At 36.4% G+C, this 6,937-nt stretch overlaps 1 protein-coding gene and 1 long non-coding RNA gene across 2 annotated transcripts in view; one reads left to right on the forward strand and one right to left on the reverse strand.

Annotated features, from left to right (window-relative positions):
• LOC112462475 (Krueppel-like factor 6) overlaps positions 1-6,937 on the forward strand; it is a 315,191-nt gene that overhangs the window by 160,970 nt on the left and 147,284 nt on the right. The gene's annotated exons all lie outside the window — the stretch shown is intronic.
• On the reverse strand, positions 3,344-3,831 carry LOC112462476. Its single transcript, XR_003041671.1, has 2 exons — positions 3,593-3,831; positions 3,344-3,434 (listed from the first exon to the last, which is right to left on the reverse strand). It is a non-coding gene; the product is annotated as an uncharacterized LOC112462476 (long non-coding RNA).

A 6,937-nucleotide genomic window follows, 5' to 3' on the forward strand; every position in this document is an offset into this window, starting at 1 on the left:
TTAAGGGATCCTATAAAAAATATTTAAAATATTCTTCTTTACTAATTTGAACCTTTACAGATAAAAAGGTTCAAAAGGGACCATCCATGTAGAAGGAAAAGAAGAGTCAAAAAGGCTCTTTACAGATGTGCAAAGCCGTGCGTTTTCAGTTCAAACTTCATAAGGGAGAGTACACGGAGCATCGAAAAGTCCGCTTTGCATATATGCAAAGCTGCTCACTTAAGGGTTAACATCCTCCACAACAGTCTTTCAAAAAATAAAATCTTAAAACGTGATATTTACAGAGAGATCGATATGTTAAACAACAAATAAATTTTTCATTTAGTTTTTATTATCAAATAAACAGTCTGAAAATATTATTGAACCGAAAAACCGTTTCTGGATTATCATTATTTTAAGTCTACAATATCGTGCGATGACGATAATTTGGAAACCGCGGCGTAACAAGATAAGTCTTACATATATTGCAATCATTCTCACGGAACGTTGCTTGTGTTGCACATTTACGATGCTCTTGTTATCGAATTGGATCGATGTCGCGCATTTCTCTGGAATAAAAAAACGTTCCTTGTCCCGCACGGCCGCGGACACGACTCATTTACATATATCGTGTTTTGATCGGGCGCGTATCGATTTTCGAGCATAAACAGAATGCGGAGAACGTAGCCTATTCCCTGCCCATTCACCGTGACCGTAGATGTACGGACGTGTACGTACGTACCTCCTCGACATCTAACCTTGGACGGGGAAGCTTTCCATTGCGCAGTAGGGCACGCATTCCTTCGTATGCCCGACTGGTATGCCGAGGTGAGCAGCGGCATGCAACGGCATCCAATATTCGCCGATAGGTCGCGGTTACGACCCCGCGAATTCCGGCTGCTGCATACCGCGTCGCGGACTGCGCCGGCCGGTTTTAAGAGTGCACCGTGGGCCACCGCTTCGAAATCGGATACGTGATTCTATTCTCCCTCCGTCTCCCCGTCCCCTTTTCCCTCCTTCCCTTACCATCTTCCGCCGTCGCCGTCGCATCGAGAGCATTCGAGAAGAATCCGAATTCATCCCGCGCCTTCAGCGCGTTCCATCCGCATTACGCTCCACCAACACCTGCACCACCACCGTCGGGTGGAATTGCGAAGATGGATTTTTCTTCGAAAAGATAAAGTAATACAATTTTGTTTTTTGATGACATTTATAAGGGGACTTTATGTTATCTCTCTATCTGTTGCATACATAACACATACGGAGTAATTACAGGAACACGGAACAAGGATATTTTATTATCATAAAAGAAGCACCATTTTTCGTATTACATTTTCACATCTCGAAAATATATTTTTAAAACAATTTAGTACATTTCCCTTCTTATTATACTTGTAAATATTACTTTGAATTTGTCTGATATTATTCTTCTCGTGTTTTCCGCATATCGACTTTCCTCTTCGTTTGTACGTTTAGATGGTGTGCACCTAGATATCTCGATAAAACATTTACTGCCAGCGACGTGCGTTTTACGCATCCCTGACGCCGCGCGAAAGAATGAAGAAAGTGTCGGTACGTTCGCGTGCATACATATTCATATACCGGGCCTTTTAGCATTCTTAGTGCCTTGAGGTTCGTCCTAAAGTATCTGAACTCAGACAGTTATTACCCGCGCTAAAAACGCGCAGCATGCAGTATGCAGGCGGGCCTAAGCCAGAGCGACGATACAGCTCCATTAGGCCTCCGCGTGTAGGATAAAACTTATTCCCATAAACCCCCGATGCGGTACTCGTAAATATCCCTTTCTCGCTCTTGATCGCCGCGTAAACTGGAAACTCGCGCTCCGCGAGCGATTAATTAGACAATTAAGCGTGCTTTATCTATCCTAGGACGCGCAAGCTATTTGATTCCGAGCATCATAATTTCTCACCGCAATCTCGCGTACGTAAATTAATGCGCGAATGCACGTGCTAGAATATGAGAAGTAAAAAGTTGCCGTCTACTTCTTTAGTGAAATTATATGTGCGCGTTACTATGTTCTATAATATAGTACAGAGTACAGATTGATTTCTACTTTAGACTAGTTTCCGACTTGGAAATTAGATTCTTATGTATCTATACAGACTTTAGATTCTTATATATTTGAAACTTTATTTTGAAAATTTACAACAATTTTCATTTGTTTTAAATATTGCGCGCGTAAATATATTAATATTTTCCGATTTTTTGATGCATTTATGTAATATGATTAAGAAACTATGGATTCTACATTATTACTATATAAAATTAATTTTGTTTATTCTTTTTACATTTAAGAACATATAATTATACGAGAATTTATTTTGAAAATTCTATTCGACGAAAAATTTTTTATCTGATCGACTCCATATTTCTTGCGAGCAGAAATTAACGCGTTGCAAAATTGGCAATGAGTTTCTATCTTTCTGAATGAATATATAGCCGCATTCAATTATTTTCACCCCTGACATTCGCCGCTAATAAAACGGATGTTGTAATTTGTTCACCGATACTTACAGCCCCATTGGCCCGACTCGTACGTGGCCATCGTACGTTGTCATAAAAGGGTTGCATCCCGAGCTCATATCTAATAATTACCAAACAGTAACTGTTTGTCCCGGTGGCAAGGTCGTGAAGTCGCGTTATCGTTCCGTCATGTAATAGATTTAGCTTCACCATCTGTGAATTTGTTGCATTTCCATCTTCTTCTATCCCTCTATTATCTCTTTCCGCTTTCTGTTCCCTTTATCTGTATACAATATATTTCTATCCACATCCTTTCCTTTGGCTGCAAGTATCATCTACGTGATTAGTAATCAAAGTGCATGTCAAAGTGTATGCTATATATATTACTGTTATAATATAATTTTTTATAAATTTTATATTTTTATGTTTTGTATAGGTACTTGTTCTGTATAATTACTAACTATTCTCTTAACCCTTCGCCCGTAAACTATAATTTGACTGGCATCGTCCGTAATCTGGGTCATAAATGTCCTGTCGTTATTTTGACCTAGTAAATAGTGTTCAAAAAATCTGAAAAAATTCTGTAATACTTGTATACTATCCTATTTTATAATCCCAAAGTTTATTTAGCGATTCATTATAAGATAAATTGTTTATAAATAATTCTTTATGCAAAAAATTGATAAAAATCCATTTTTATTAAAAAAATCATATCTCATTGAGTTTTAAATCAAAATAAAAAATTCCAATGAGGTTTTATAGTTAAATATGTGTACTTTCAAGAAAAAAATTCTGTATATGGGTCATTTTTAAAAAGTATAATTATTCTGAGGATTGAAAATGGCCTTTTTCGGGTTAAGGAGAAATAAGACTTTTAACGTAATTTTTACATTATTTTATTAAAAAATCATATAAAATCGTCTTTCTCGTAAATAATATCTGATATTTGTCGCTTGATCATCCATTGTACCCTGAAAGTACATGTAATTTCTTTTTACACGTGTTTTCATCCACTCAAATTTTGAGGTTATAGGTATATATAATATACACAATCATAAAAAAATATCACTTATATAAGTTAAAAATAACTGTAGTAATATGAAAATGACGTTAAATTAATTTTACTTACTTGCACGAAAGTCTGGCACTGTCCGTAAACTGGGTCAATAGTGGCACTGGACGCACTTTGACTCGCTGCTGGTCAAGCACACACTGGCGAATTCCAACGAAACTTTGGGCATGAGTTCTCCTCACTACCTACTTTTTTTACGAGGGACGGCAAGCCCCCCCCCCCTTTTCATTTCGGCGGTATTCTATCTTGAATTTCGGCTTGTGCCATTTATGACCCAGTTTACGGGCGAAGGGTTAACTTTCTCCCATCTGTTTTCCATTTTATTTACCACGTATTTCGATCGTATCGTTCTTACTCCAGGTTTCTGCTGGGAATATAATAAAGCGCCTATCTGTCTATCTCGCCCTCACAAATCCCACTATTCACGTTCTGCCTCGGCAGTCGGACGGCCACAAAAGCGAGAGCCCGGCCATGCCTGATAATGAAACGATTTCGCGTTTCGTCGCGCTGTGCAAGACGAGGAGAGAGCGAGAGAGAAAGAATTGCACCTTGGTACGGGAGTAACTCCGCGGCTCTCAGCGACATAGAACGGCTGCCGAGACCGCGAGAGTCCACGGACAATTAAACCGTTCCGTCGTAAAAACTCCCGTTATAATACGCTCTCGTATTCCCCATTTCCTCCTTCGACGGTTGCTTACTGTGCCGTTTCTCTTTTCGCACGTGATTCTTCCTATTGGCGCGGTTCCATCTGCGTTTCTCTTGTATCTATTCAGAGGCGATAGCTTGCGCCACGCTCGTCGCGAATACTTCCTACATACGTTTCTGAACGATGAATGAACAATGACTATATGTCGCGGTAGTCGGCTAGTCTGATTGTTATCACCGTTTAAATCTTTTGCGCTTACAAAGACACATATTCGCCAACTTATTCGGCCAACGCAAATTTATTGAATATTGTTATAAAATTATATAATTTCTAAATTATCATCGAAATAAATCTCTGGCAGTGCATAAAATTCTATATGTAAAATTTTACATATCTTGATTGTGTTTATTGAAACCCATTTTAAAATGATCGCGAAAATATATCTTTGGTATAGTTACTTTATAAACGTTTTAATGAAATTTTAGAAATAGCAATTTACTGAAAAGTTTATATATCGGAATACATTCTACGCACGAGCAACAAAAAAAAGTTTGAGTTATTCGAAGAATGATGCCATGCATAATTTTCATAAGCGATGAAAATTGAATAGTACAAATCAAGGGTTAGATTAACCGGTATGGGGCGTGCGAAAAGAAAATAACAGGCTGACGGTCTTATCTCTGAGAACTTGCGGACGGGCTATAATTACGCGGTAACATATGCCGTGGTACGTAATAAATAAGCATTTATCGCCTTATCGTGGCATAGTGTACCCTTCGTTCTGTATTATTTTCTTGGTAGTGAGTTTATAAGAGCTTCCCTTTTCTCTAGAATGTCTATCGACGCATTTTACATGAATTAAATAATCTCACTCGAGTGCATATATAGCGCTACTGAATGTTACGACTTGTGTGTTGAGATAACTAAAAGTCATGAGAAGATATACACATATAGTATCCGATAAAATCTTTGCTAAGAGATAAATCCAAATTTGCTGAAAGAGTCTACAACTGAAAGGAAGTAATGAATCTTTAGTACCTGCATTCTGTATTGGCAAAGTAAAAGCGCTTATTCCGAAGGAGATGAAATCATCAGGTAGAAGATATAACTCGTGTCGCAAGATCCTTATTCGGTGACTCTCGCAAAAGTTTCAAGAAAGGAGATGCACGGATCTCTCGTGGATTCTCTTGTGACGATCAGGCTGTATGTATCTAATCATAGCCTATAAATAGCTACGTCGAGTTTAAACCGTGGTCGAGTCGATAGTAACGCGAACCCGTACGATGTCTTTCTCTCTCTCTCTCTCTCTCTTTCTCTCTCTCTCTTGCTCTCTTGCTCTCTTGCTCTCATGTCTACGTTTATTCTCTCCTGATACTTTGATCCCTCGTTGCTGTCTCTTTCTCACCGCGGGCGTATATTTAACAATATTAAATGTTTTTACAGTAATAGTTTTCAACTTATTTGTTGCATGTAACATGTTTTATATCACAATATAGCTATTAATTTAATAATAGTTTCATTACTTTCCCTCTTATTGCTCCCTGTTTCTATTTTATTCTGTCTTATAACACCAACTGTCTCTAGAAGAACTATTAATAGACTTACTTCTATATCTAGAGTCGGACCTATATCTAGTGCTGAAACTATAAATTACTATAAGATGAGCTATAAGAATAAGATAAAAAAAGATAGGAAGTAGATGTAAGAAGTTGATGTGCAGTATGTGTAAAAATAAAATATCGATGACAAATGTAAAAATAAATACTTCTTTAAGTTCATTCTATTTTATCTCAAATTCATTATAATATTGAAATGCTTTTATATATATATGGTTTTGCATATATTATATTCAATTTAATATTGCATTTGACATATTGCATTAGTAATGTTACATTTTACTTCTCATTTGTCGCGTTTTAGTATTTTGTATATTTGTTTGCTTTTTATTATTTAACTAAATTCAACTAAACTTATACTAAATTTACTATTACTACTAGTATTTTATTTTATTCTTATATTTTGTCCTTAATTTCTTCGTTCATATTTCACCGTAAAATATCATTCACACTGGTATGGCGTATGAGGAGCATTATGTGTGGGTGGATTTCTTCAAGTCTCGTTTCTGTGGGGCACTTAAGACGGTCGTTAACTTCATTAACGGACGAACTGCGTAATCGTCTGGCTCGCTTCTTACCAATGGCCTTTCCAATCAATGGTGTTTCGTAAGCTCGGCCTTAAAGGGATATTGAGTCTTTCGAGTTAGTCATATACCTGATTCTGATCGCGAATTTAAAAATACCAAATTTATATTTATTAAATAAGTAGAATAATACGACAATAGAATAAATTTAATAGATATTTAATTGACAAGGATCATAAATATGAATTTCCTCACTTAATTTATTCGAGGTTTTTTTAATTCAAATTTTGTAAGCACTTCTATTAGGTCAATAAAGTGAAATGTATTAAACCGAAGCAAAACAAATACATTATGAAAAAAGATATATTATTTCCGCATAAAATCAATTTTTATATGTGAGATGTATTCTTTCTAAAATTAAGTTGACTATTTTTTATTAATTTAGATATATAGATTGATGAATGGTGAATGATGAACGATTAACGATTGACAACTTAACTTACGAATAATTCCACATTTTGACCAGAATAGTCGACCGGATTTATTTATTTTATTGGCAGTAAAATTACTACTACCACTATACAGATGTGTGGACTTTATATTTTGCAGCAGGCTG

The sequence above is a fragment of the Temnothorax curvispinosus genome, unplaced genomic scaffold, assembly GCF_003070985.1.
Source record: "Temnothorax curvispinosus isolate PA1 unplaced genomic scaffold, ASM307098v1 QBEX01012454.1, whole genome shotgun sequence".
Taxonomy (NCBI): domain Eukaryota; kingdom Metazoa; phylum Arthropoda; class Insecta; order Hymenoptera; family Formicidae; genus Temnothorax; species Temnothorax curvispinosus.